This window comes from Anser brachyrhynchus (genome assembly GCF_964034855.1).
Source record: "Anser brachyrhynchus genome assembly, chromosome: 10".
NCBI lineage: Eukaryota > Metazoa > Chordata > Aves > Anseriformes > Anatidae > Anser > Anser brachyrhynchus.
In genome coordinates this window covers 10,898,733-10,911,644 of record NC_137705.1, presented here as the reverse complement: position 1 = coordinate 10,911,644, position 12,912 = coordinate 10,898,733, and the positions used below count along the sequence as shown (strand labels likewise).

The 12,912-nt window shown below is 54.1% G+C and overlaps 1 protein-coding gene across 4 annotated transcripts in view; it reads left to right on the top strand.

Annotated features, from left to right (window-relative positions):
- Nucleotides 1–12,912, top strand: part of CHST13 (carbohydrate sulfotransferase 13) — a 53,368-nt gene that overhangs the window by 29,474 nt on the left and 10,982 nt on the right. The gene's annotated exons all lie outside the window — the stretch shown is intronic.

Here is a 12,912-nt window from a genome sequence, read left to right as displayed (position 1 = left end):
TTTTATCCTAAACATAAAAAAAAAAAAAGCTTAACTTGTTTGCTGAGTAAGATTGAAGAGGAGTTAGGTTTCGGCGAGCATTTGTTGTTCCTAGGATAGCTTGTGAAGTTTATCAAATGAAGTCAGTAATCCCAGAGGACCACGCTCAGTATTTTATTCCTCAGTAACTTTTTTTTTAAAGAAGCAATCTGTGCCGTCTTATTTTAATGCCAGGAATATTCAGCGAGCAGTGCAGCACCGAACCGGCTCCAGCCTCCACTGCTCCGAACAGAGGGGACTGTGTTGGACGCTGGAGGCACTTTCTATTTGACAGTGTTTGACCGGGTAACGTGGCTCTTCTGGGAGCCTGGCGTTCAAAAGGAGACTTCTGCGGGTCTGAGTCAGCAGAACTTGCTGTGCTTCCTCAACTTGAACGCCTTGCGTGGTCCCCACGCAGTTTCGTACGGGGTTCCCACCGGGTCAGAGCAAACCAGGTGACAGCAAGGGCGATGGCATCTCCCGACAGGTTTGGGGGATTTCCTCTCTGGAGCGCTCCCTTTAGAGGCGCTGGCCGCAGGCTGGTCAGCTGAGGCTTTGGGGAATGCCCTCACTAGGCTGCAAAACGATTTCCTTGCTATAGGACAAGGGGCATTTTTTTAAGGGTCCTGCTGGTGGTGATGGGACTGGCGCAGGCATCCCAAACTGGTGCAAACTAGTGGTGCTTGACTCGTTGGAGGCTGTTTGTGATGGTGAACACCCTTTGCACACTGGTCCCATAAGGTTCACAAAAGAGGTGAATTAAAGCGATATTCATGTTCTCTAAAATCTGGTTATTTTCTTGCCACGTAACTGTTTCCCGGAGCCCAGCCTACACTTTTATGCCATTTCTTTCCCTTGTTATTTTTCAGATTACAGTATTTTCCCTCTTCAGTTCTGTGAAAAATTCACACTAGCAGAGGAAAGGTCGTTACCAAATACTGAAAAGACATAAGCTAAAAATTGCTTCTTTTTCTTTTAGCCCAAGGGAAAGCAAACTGAGCCAATTACTTGAATTTTAGAACTTGCTAGTTACAATAATAAGTAAACAATTTGCAGGCAAAAAAGTCATCTTTAAAGTGATGGTTGCCTTGAGGTTATTTGGAGTTCTTGGTTGCCTGGTGTCATTTGGTTTCTATATAATAATGAAGAAAAATGCTAGGAAAGGCAGCAGTGCTTCGAGCTCCCCTCTGGAGCGGCCAATCCTTTTCTCCACCTTTTGCAGGATTCAGCAGGTTGCCTTTCCTGCGCTGCCCATGCTCCATTTCAAGTAACGTGCTGAATTAATCCTTGCTAACAGCACGGAGAGTTGAAACCATCCTGCGACCAGGACAAGGCGTACAACATGGGAGCAAAGATGGTATAAACAGAAGCCTTTAAGTCCGGGAGGTGAGACTAAGGACTCATTTCGGGGAGCAGGAATTAACTCCATTTGCACTTCCCACTTCTAATTCCATCCGCGCAGTTGTGCGCACAGAGCGGTTTGCACTGAATCAGCGGCTGTGCTGGAATAAGGCTGTCTTGTTCTGCACCAGGAACACCCACACACCAGCGTGTGCTGAAATAACTCTGCTCCTAAATAGCCGCTGAGCCAGTTATTTTGGTGCTGGGCTGTTTGTACTGGAGTCAGCAGCAGAGTCCCCCGCTGGACCTCCTGGAGGCAGCCCACGGTCTGTCCCCCGTTGGCTTTGGGGTCGGTGGTGACCCGTCTGTCCTGTTGGCCTTCGGCTGCTGCACTCCAGGCTCACAGACGTGGCCAAGGGCAGGATATCTGCACTGCAGGGAAATATTAAGCTGGTGCCGAGCACGCTGTCAGGTGGAGTTCACAAGCACCGCCACAATGGGTAGTTACGGGGTTCAACCGCAGCAGTCGTCTTCTGGCATCTCCAGGCTCCTCCTGGACTGGTGGTGTGGGCAGGTCTGGTCCATTCCTGGGCAAACCTCGTGCGGTCTCAGCGTGGTGCTGGGCACGGTGTGGTCCCTCAGAGGGACTTGGTTGTGCTGGTGTCAGCCCGCAGCCATCCAGGAGATCCCACCTGGCACTATTGCCGTCCCTCTTCTGAGTTGATTTTCCTCTGCTGTCTCCTCCAGGGATGGTGTATCGTTAGCGGTGGCCATGCATGCCATATGTTTTCTGCATAGAGGAGGTGGTAACAAGTAGTGGGGATGGATCTCTGACCATCCTTTCATCTAACTCCAGTTGTAGAACGTCTAGACCGTGGTAACTGCAGGAGGCTGCTGATCCTTGTCTGCACCAAAGCTTTGGTCGCTGCTGGTCTGAGGGAACTGCACTGAGGCAAAGAGGGAGGCTGAGATCATTCAGTCTGCCCCCAGGAGATCCATGCGTAAGAGCTCCAGCTGTTCTGTTCTTACCTGGTGCTTGGTCTGTCAGGTACAGTGGCTTGTGCGTGCTGGAGGTGATGGGGGACATCGCAGGCAGACCTCGCCCAGCAGCAGCCTGCAGGATGGGGAGCTCCCCGCTTCCTGTTGTTCCTAGCTCGTTCCAGTGCTGAATCACCTTCTCCAGCAAGAAAGAAGGAAAAAATCTCCTCAGTGTGGCTTTATTTCTTCTCTGGTTCTGTCCGACTGCAGCATCCAGCTGTTGTTTCTTCTTTTTAGCAGCACTTGCTTAACGCTGGCTTCTGCACTCCTTGTTCTTTCTCGTCCTGCTGTCAGCATGAGTTGTGGGACTTCACGGGGCTTTGCGGGTTAGCCTTACTCAGCTTCTGAGATGACTCCTGCGTAACGAGACACCACAATCGTAGTAGCACCAATGCCGTGATATCACTCCAACCTTTCGATGAGGAACCAGAAAGGTGCGGGAGCAGGGAAGCACCAAGGCCCCTCTCTCCATCTGGTCCACTCCTGCATCCACTGAGGCACCCAACTGAGCATCGCAGGTTGCTCCTGCCAAACCAAACAATGAAGCACGTGGCAAGAGGAACTCCTAGGGGCACGTGCACGTGGGATGGCTCTGCACCAAACGGCAGCGTTAACAGTGGTACGTGAAATAATGCCGAAGCTGGGAGCACTGGGAACTGGGGAGACTTGAGGCCTTTCAGCTCTGCCTGGCAGACAGCTACCAGCCCAGGCATCGCCTGCACTGGGAGCTGGCTTTGTGGGGCTTTGGTCATGTCAGCCAGGCCTGGCTTTCCTGAAGTGACCACCGAATGGCTTTTCTGGGCCAGAAGGTGTCTGGTTTTAACAGCCACTGAGTTCTGCCTCCGAGATCTGGGCCTTCTGATCCTTGCAGATCTGGCCTTTCACGTTTTCCGAGCCATGCATCCAAGATGAGTGGTTGCTCGTGCGAGCTGTCAGTCAGCCCTGTCCTTCCGCCTACAGATTTGTCCCTTCAGGGCACAGATTACAGGCGATTTGCCTGGGGTCCTGCAGAGCGCTGGTGCCGGAGCCTACAAATGCACCTAGCCAGAACGGAGCCACTTAAACACTTAGGAATCAGCAGAGCTTTTCAAACCAGGGATTTTTTTTTTAGAACAGGAAAGAGCCTATTTTAGACCTCAGTTCCTCCCCATTGTTTAAAAGTATTTTGAGGCTGAAATTCAGGCATGGCCAAAGTCAGGGGTGGGCGCCCGCCCAATAAGCAGGGCTGCGCTGCCTGCGCGCCGGCCACCACTGCAAGCGTGGGCAGGGGTGTGAAATCTAAGAAGCCCTCTGAGATCGCGTTGGTTTTTCTGCTGTGTTTCTGTTTCGTTTGCTTTCGTCGTGGGGCAGTTTTGCCGGGCTCAGGTTCCTGTGAGGCAGCCGGTGCATGGACGCAGCGCTCAAAGTGCAGGGCGTTTGTCAGCAGCAGCGTTGGGCAACGCGGGCTGGAAGGTCCCCGGGTCTGCCACGATTGAAGATGGGGAGTGCTGTAGCCATGACCCCTGATGGTGGAAAAATCAGCCCAGTCCAGTGCTGGAAGCAGAGCAGTAATGAAGCCCATCTGCTCCCGAGCACCAGCCCTTCCATGAGGAATGTTTTTTCTCGTCCGTCTTGGCTCTGTACAGTTTCCTGAGAATCTCTGATACGTGCGAGAGGTTTGGGAAGGGGAAGGAGGGCGCTTGGCGTGCCGGGAGTTAACTCTGTGCCTGCAGGAGAGGTTCATGCCTTGATGGCTCTGCAGTCCTCGCTGGCCCCGCATCCCGTTGGCATCCTGGCCCCACTGCCACTCTCCAGGAGCACCCTGCACCTGCACCTTGTGCTTCGTTCCCGCTCCCATTGATCCTGCAAATAGGTCTGTGCAGAAGCAGCTTCTGGGAGCAGGAGGACCTCGTTCCGTGTTGGTGCAGGTGGGACCTTCTGGTGATCCTCAGTCAGGTCCGAGGTGGGAGATGAGCACTCGTGTGGTGCCCAGAACTGATGCTGGGAAGGGATTGCTGCTGACACCAGTGGCTGGGCAGCCCCAGTCCTGCAGGGAGCAGCTCTCCCTGGGTACTGGGGCTTGCTGCTCGCTGGGTTTTCTTTCTTTAGCCGCTTCCCCGACAGTGTCTGAATGGAGAGCATGACAAGCCTTCCATCTTAATCCCAGTGCAAACACAGCTGGCTTTCCCAGGGCTTGCTAGAAGCCAAGAAACTACAAAGGCATTAGGTGCTTAACTCCCATTACTCCCCCTCGGAGCTGAGTACCCAAAGAAGAGCTTAACTCCCCAAATACCTCTGTGGGGCCAAGCAGGGAACGTTACACATCCAGGCTTTGAGACACAGCTGGGTGAATGCCCCAGACTTCCCCTGTTAAAAGGCAGTTAGAGGTCTGGGAGGGAGGGGGCATCTCATACAGCAGCTCTGGTGGCCTAAAAGGCCCGGGGTGAACATTGCCATGTCTAGGTCCTGACTTCGCATGCACCCCACGCATGGTGCTGCCCAGTGCATGTCCCCTTTTCCAGACACTCGTCTCCAGATGCTGGGATCCTTGTTTCATTGCTGGCTGTCAAGGTTTGCTCTGACCAGCCCAGTTTTCTCTCTGCTGCAGGTTTGCACTCCTTGCAATTCCAGCAAACTATGCACTTGTAGAGCTCTGATAAACAGGGATCAACTCCCAAACATCCCTTCTGCAGCCCCGTTCTCCTTTTCCCAATTGCCTTTGCCCCACCCTGCGAAGCCAAAATCTCAGGCTCAACCAAAGCCCAGCATGGGCAAAGGTGGAATAAAGAGTGGCTCTGCATCCTCAGGAGCTGGGTGGCCACTGCTTGGATAAACTCCTCTTCCTGCATGTTCTTCACGGAGATCTCCCAGCGTAGGAGGTAGCACTCGGGCATATGGTTTGGTTTTGTTTCTCTCATAGTTTTAATGAGCCAGGGAGCAAAGCTAATGCTATGTTTATTGTGTTGGAAGGAGAGCGTGATGCTCTGAGAGAGCACGCAGCCTGTATGAGAACAGGGAAGGAGAGGGGAGCCAAAGGACATGCTGTGAGAAGTGGATTTGTGCATTTCGGATCCACGCAGAAGCAATACCTGACCTTCCCTGGTGCCAAGTGCACAGTGAGCCCTGTGCTGTCCAGAGGCTTGGAGAGCCAGCCAGCCGGCAAACGGGGGCTGCAGTGACGCTGGGACATCTATGGAGGCAGCGCAGTTGGTTTCAGCAGCCACCAGCGCCTGGTCCCCAAGCCAAGGAGACCTCGTAGCCAGATGAACCTGGTCACCCCGCCATGTAACAGCCCCAGAATCCCTGCTTCTCTCACCGGGCTGACTGGCAGAGCCCAGTGTTGCCCTGGAGTGTGCTTTTTTGTCCGACCGATGGCCTGAGCCCCGCAGACAGGACAGCGATTGCAAAAGGCAAACACATTGCCCTGCCTCGTGCACACGCTCCCCTGCAGTCGGCAAATACGTCTCAGCGCCAGCCCCAGGCATTGCTGTGACTCGCCCTGGGCGGCTGCCTAAAAACTGGCCTTTTTCTATGAAAAGTTGGGGAAAGGCTGGGCGAGCGCAGGCCCGGGGTTTGGATCCCGGCCACCCTATCGGAGATCTGGCTTGAAGCTGACCCATGAAGCTTGGCAGGACGTGGATTTGGGGATGTCTTTCTGCTGGTTTGCTGGGGACAGGTTAGTACAAGGGCCGCAGCTCTCCCAGGCAGGTTTTGTCTTCACCTGGCCTTCTGCAGCAGCTCTTACAGGGGCAGCTGGGTGAACACGCTTCCTGAAGCTCCCTGCCTCGTAGCACTTTCCAGCTCTGAACTTATGAAGACTCGCAGACAAAAATCTGCACAAGCCTGAATTTTGTTTCTAGCTAGACAAGATCGTCCTTGCCTCGGGGAAGGAATTCAAACTCTGCTCGAATCGCACAAACCCATGTCCCTCGAGCTTGCTGGGATGGCCCTGAGCAGATTTCTCCAAGCTGTCCTGGGGCCAGCCTTCCTTGGGCTGCAGGGCAGGGAGGTGCCCAGCCTGGAGCCAGCCCGAGGGGAGCTGCAGCAGCGGGGCAGAGGAAGGGGCTGGCTGGCCTGGCTGCTTCTGCTTTTCCCATTGAGCCCCGGAGCTCCTCATACTTGGATGAGCTCTGATTAGATAAAACTGTTGTACATTTTTGGGCGGGGATCGATGGGAGTCGGTATTTCCTGGGAGAACAAAGCAGTTTCTCTCCCAGCCAGTTGCTGCTGCTGCAGGTCTGACACCCTCGTTCAGCAGCTACATCCGCAGCGGAGGTGGCTCAGCACCGTCTCCCCGTACAGGAAAGCATGGCCACACAACCCACATCCTTCAGCAGTTCTGCGCTGAAGTGAAAATCACCATTCAGCATTTAAAATGGCTGAGAACTTGGTTTAGAGGGTGCAAAGCTTGTGGGCTCAGTGTCTGCCTCCTTGTGCTGTCCCAGTTGCAGGCTCCGGTCCTTTTCCATGCAGTGGCAAGAGCTTACTACAGCTACAGCTCTACAACCATTCCCAGCACTGTGGAGAGCCCAGCCTGGCTCCTTCAGACTCTATTTGCCTCCCTCTTTCCTCTACCTTCCCTCTACCTTATCAGTTACCATCCCCAATGGCCTGGGGCAACGAAGGAGAAATGCCTTCAGGTTCCCTGCAGCACTGCTTGGCCGGCACCGAGCCCTGGGGGCAGGTGTCCCGTCATGAAGCCGTTTCTGCAGCTAGGAGATGCTGCAAACCACACCGCCCTGGCGGGTGTCATACTGGGACGGCTGTGTTACGTACATGACCACGTACACAAACCGCGGCTGAGCGCAGCCGTGCTGAAGAAGCGCCTGATGCCGATGAGAGCCAGGTTCTTCAGAACGGGACTTAATTTTCAAAGCGTCCCTTGGAGCATTATTCAGCTGGATTGGAAGCTGCTTTCTCCCTGGAAAGTCTCTTTTGAAGGCGGCACTGTCTCTGTGGTGGCTGAAGTGGCAGATAAACGACTTGGCAGCTCTCCCTGTGGTGCGAGCGCACGGCAGCCATGTTCTGGCTGAAGTCTGGGCCCTGCATGGCAGCACACAGGGCATGGCGTGCCCCACAGGCCCCATCCCATCTCTGTGCACAAAGGGACACCTCGGCCACAAGTCCTCGTGTCACAACAGCTTATTCTTCTCCTGGGAAGTGCCACTGTCTAACAGGCCTCCATCTCCTGGCAATTCTAGCCCTTCTGCGGGGGGGAGCAGCGGCGGTGGGCTGGAGCCATCCGTGGAGCAGTGTCTGTGGGAGCACGGGGCTTTTTGTGGGGATTTGTCACCGACATGAAACCTGATCCAGCCAGATGTTGCTTTGCTGCCATGGGGTAGTGACCTTGCAGCAAGGAGGGCAGTGTTGACACGAGGTTCAAAGGTGCTGTTTGTTTGGATCCGCTGGGCGTGGGTATCTCTGGGGCTCCGGAGGGCTTCCTTCAAGGCAGGGAGCTGGGAAATTAGCACAAACTAATTGGAGGTCAGAAGCTCCTTGGGAATTCCTGTTTTCTGTCCTGTTTTCTCCCCCTCCCCTGGCCATGGGGGTGGATTCACATGGTCACGTTTCTCCGTGGCATGGGAAGGTGGCAAGTTCAGTCCTGCAAACATCTGCAGAGCCGGCCCGTTCCTTCTGGCAAGGGTGCAGTGGTGGCGTATTCACAGCTGGGTCATTTCCAACTTTGCTCCTGGCAGCACTGAAGAGATTGATTTCCCTTTAGCTTAATAGGGCCGGCAGACGCAGGCACCATGAGGCTGAAACAAGACTGGCCGGACTCCAGAGGAGTTGTGCTTCGATTGCCCATGAACTGCTGGTGGATGGGTGGAGGTGCAAGACTACCAGTTCTCTTCCTCCTGAGGTCTCCATTAGACCTTGCTCACACCCTGCATAAAGGAAAGAGATGTCTCCAGAGCACCTGCTGCTAACAGCCACTCTCAGGGCCTGGCTGGCAACAGGGAAATAGATCCACCGGCCCCCCGGACAAGTTGCTGCCAGTGATGATGGATCTGTTGTGTCTCAGTGCTGCAGTGACACTGGAAATGTTTGCATCCCCTATTAAATAGGCTGGTTCTCCGGTGGCCTCGGGCAATGCCCACTACTAAATGCAGCAGAAATGGGCACAAGGAGCTTTTCATCACAGGGTGAGAAGTTACACACTAGAGACACTTCTCCCTATCCTGCAGCAGCCCATAATTAGCTCCTGTCCTGCTCTGCAAGCTCATGCACCTCTTATACATGTTGTGAAGCCTGTGCATCTTGCTCCATACCTCGTGGCAGTGATTTTCACAGGTCAGCGTCGCACTGTCAGGACAGTGCTCACAGGGCACAGATCCTCAGCTGCTTCTGCCAAGCACGCAGAGCAGAGCCGGGACGGGAGTGGCCGTGCACAAGGTGGTGCAATGGGAAGCATTTGCTGAGTGCGCATTTTTTTCCAAGTGCTTGTTGAGCTCTTCATCAATTCCAGATGCGCAGAGCTGACAAGACATCTTGAAACGCATGCAGCAGGCAAGTTGCTGAGCCATGCGACGTTAGAGAGGCTTCCTTTTTCTTGTTTACTTGTAGGAAGCCTGTGTGCAGAGGGCATAAGCCATGTTTGCCCAAACCAGACCTACCTGCGGGCAGGTTTTAAGCACGTCCAGCCTGGCCCGGGGCACCCTGCACCCAGACCCCTGCCAGCTGCCAGCCAGCCCCTGCATGTCCCAGCAGGGATCTCTGCCTTGGCACTGCCAGCTCAAGCTCTTCTGCTGCAATTCCTGCCGAGCAGCGGCCTGGAAAGAGGCTTTATTGACGAGGAATGGAAAAGCTGGCAGTTCGGGCTTGCATCATACGTGCAAGCAGCCAGCCGGGGCCAGGAGAGCAACAGGCATAATGGGGAAGAGAAATTGCTCTTGGAAAGCTTCTAGCTTGGCTTGTAGGAGGAATTAACCATTTGAAAACAGAGGCTTGTGTGGTGCTTATGTACAGATATTTTATTTGTGCACGTAGGCCGTATTCCTCCTGGATGCTGTTCATTTTGTGTTTCCTATCAGGATGTCAATTGCATTCCTTGTGACAGTGGAGAGCTAGGCACATCGCCCCAGTGAAATACATCCCCCTGCCTCCAGTGCCCGGGATCCTCCTCCTGAACCTAGCTGACATCTGCCTCAGCCTGGAACCAGGTGACCCGAGCCTCCTGCTGCCACCGAGGGGACACGTGGTTCAGGAGGAACTGCTGAACGGGACAGAGCGTCCAGACCAGCCGCTGCTGGCTCTGGTCCTGCTCTGAGCCCTGCTGACGACAGTGTGGCATTTGGCAGGTTGCTTGTAGCAGCTGGATTCCTTCTTTCCTTCTCGGCGTGATTTATTGTGAGCTAATCCTATAGCTGTCGCCCTTTTCCATCGCTTGATTAGCATTTCCCTGGCTGATCCTTGACTCAAGTTGACTAAGTCGGAATAAGAAAGCCTTCCTCGAAAAACAGAGCTTGAGACATCGCTGTCTCCAAAGAGGAGAGAGCCGCGCAGCCAAGCGCCAGCTGTGCCAGCCCCAGTGCCTGGGTGCAGCTGGTGATGCTGTGACGATCCAAGTGGTACCTTCAGCGAGAAATGAAGGCAAATTACCTTCAGAAACATAAAAGCAAAGTAATCTGCACAACAGAGCAGGAGTCAAGAGAGGAAAGCACTTTCATGAGGCTTTATAGAAAACAAGGAGCTTCTGTATGCAGCTGTAAAGTTGTCTTCCTAGTGGCAATGCTAACTAAACCTCCTGGGATCCTGAGCGTCGACAGTGATGCTCAGGTGTTTATAAAGCATCTCCAGCAGCCAGGTCCCTGAATGACATTCACTGCTGGAACCAGTGGCCCTGGGTACGGCCAGTGCTGCCCAAACAGGAGGCAACTGGCTGAAGCCTTTTCGGGAGTCACCTCCAGGCAGTTGGTTGTTAAAGGCTGGGCCTTCTGTTAGGGGAAAAAAAGGGAAAACACACAAACAGAGCATAATTATTCTCCTGCCCAGCATATATGATGTGCAGTAGAAGTCTTCCTGCACAGCAAGTTTCAAACCCAACCTCGTATCAGGAATTTTATGTTCTTTTTTGCAGCAGCTTTAAAAACACCGGCATCTGCTGACACCCCCTCAGATCTCCCCGCTGCTTTTGTGGCGGCTGCCTGAGCAGCCACGGCTCCCAGACGGAGGACAGCGTTGGCTGCACACCCGTTGATGCTGTTGTGTCTCAGCCCCAGCGCTAACTGCAGAGGAAATCCAAATAGTGCTGAGCGTTGGGCTCTGGTCCCTCTTGTTAGGATTGTGTTAGTCCCGTTGAACCCGTTGAAAAGCAGCGCCCTAATTCAGACTCCCTGCTTACTTTTCGTTCCTTCTCTGATTGTTCTCCAGCTGGAGACCACAGTCACCGGGGCACGGGAGAGGGGACACTGGGCAAGCTCTTGTCACCCTAATGAACGAACCATCACACGTACACCAGGCGACCAGTCCCGACCAGGGATGCCTGGTGTCACGTCCCATCGCCTCCCATCACGAGCCACGTCTGAGCCAGAAGATCAACCACTGAAGGGTGGCCGAAGGTGACAAGGGGACAGCCACCAGCAGGCTGCCACTGGGAGGGGGTCAGGCCAGCTGCAGGGCTGTTCAGGAGGCACATGCCGTCCTTCCTCGGCAATGTGGCATTGCCACCCCTACAAAGGTTGCCACAGCACTGCGGAGGCCGGGCTGAGGCATTTCCCTGTGAAAGTCCATGTCCCCTGAGGTCTGGTGGCATTTAGTCCTGGTGGCATTAATGTGCATGCAGACATCACGGATCACGGGCATAGGTGGAGGCAGGTGTGCTTGGGCTTTTGGACCTGCTTCAGCTCCCTGAGGCCATGCAATCCACCCCCAGATGGTCACCGCACGCAGCTGCTGGCAGGCTCAGCCGGTCCCTGGCTGGCTGGAAGAAGAGCAGGACGTGTGTTCACCGCTGTGCGTGGCTTCTCCCATCCATCTCTTTTCATAGGGAATCACTTAGGACCTCCCTCCGTGTCCTGAGTTAACATTGCCTGGGGGTATCACACCCCCTCGTGCCTCTCTCTTGCCCTCCAGCCAGCCGGGCATGTCCCTAGGAGAGTGACTGATTTTTCCTGTTAAAGTCGGCGCTGTCTGTCAAATTATCCCATGTAAAACACTTCACAGTGTGTTTCTTGGCTGGAGGGAGGCTGTCATTAGTGCCAGGGAGATGCCAGGTCCCGGCTGCAGTGGTTAAATCCTGCAGACTAGAGCAGGCTGAACTCTCAACACTTCCTTCCGTCTCCTTCCCAAAGGAAAACATCTTGGACATCATGCACACCTAGTAACAGTGCAAAAAGCGCCTTTCCCTCTTTTCTAGGAGGTTGGTTCATCTGGGCAGCTCCCGAGGTGGCCTCAGGAGTGGCAAGCATCACTTCAGGAGTCACTGCCCATGGTAACTCTTGTAAGGAGCCTGTCTGGAAGGTGCTGGGGCACTTTCAGATGCTGGGGCGTCAGCAGAGACGTGGGCTGAAGATGGCTGCTGGGGACAGGGCGTGCCATTGCCCTTCAAAAGCCTCCTGTGGCTGCTTGGAGTTGACCTTAGGTAGCTTTGCAAAAAGCTGAAGGTGTCATTTGGGGAAAAAGGGGAAGTTGTAGGGTTTATTGGGACCTCTCCATCAGCTCCACAGGGGTGGTGCGTGTTTTAGCTGGCTGCTGGGGAGGAGGAAGACGGAGGACCATTGCAAGTGGACCCCTGCACCCTTCCCTCATCTTTCCCTGGAATGATATTTTATGGCCAAAACATCATTTTTAGGTGCATCTGGTGCTGCAAAACCTTTACCCTCATGGGAACATGGGGAGGTTTATTCGCTGGAGCTGATGGGAGAGGAGATTTGTCTTTCCCTGCCGCACCTCATCGTGCCTGTTGGACGCAGGCTGTTGTCTGTGTAAACCTCCTCACGTGCACGTCCTGTCTTGTCCCGCTCAGGTTTGCCTCCGAGCTGTTTTCCTCCAATCTGCTTTTATTGGTGGTTTTTCCCTTGGCTGTGCGGGTAACCTCCTTGCAACAAATCTCTGTTCAGCCCTCTTGCAGTTTCTAAGTGCTGGGAGGCGAGGGGAGAAGGGGGGGGTTAAATATTTGGTTTGGCTCTTTCAAAAGGGCTGGGGGGGGGATGGTAGAAAATGCGTAGCAGTGGTAAAAAAGCCTGAGCTAAGCTCTCAAGCATCCCCACGCTGCTGGGATTCGGTTCTGTCTGATCCAGCCAAGTCACTCGGTTGGTTTCATTTTTGATGAATGAAACAGCTTTAAATCAGGACCACATGAACCTCCACTTGGGGCATCTTCCAAACTTCTCCTTCCATGGTGAGTGGTCCTAGGAGGCTGGGCTGCCCTTACTGGCGTGGCTCTGCACACAATCCCATACTAGGTTTATTCAGCAGGACCTTGAAATGAGGGTATTTTGCACCAGCTGATCCCGAATTTGCAATAAGCTGTTGCTCAGCCACACAGCAAGCAGGTCGATGTTTTCAAGCCCACCGTGTCATATGGGTGCTGTGGGG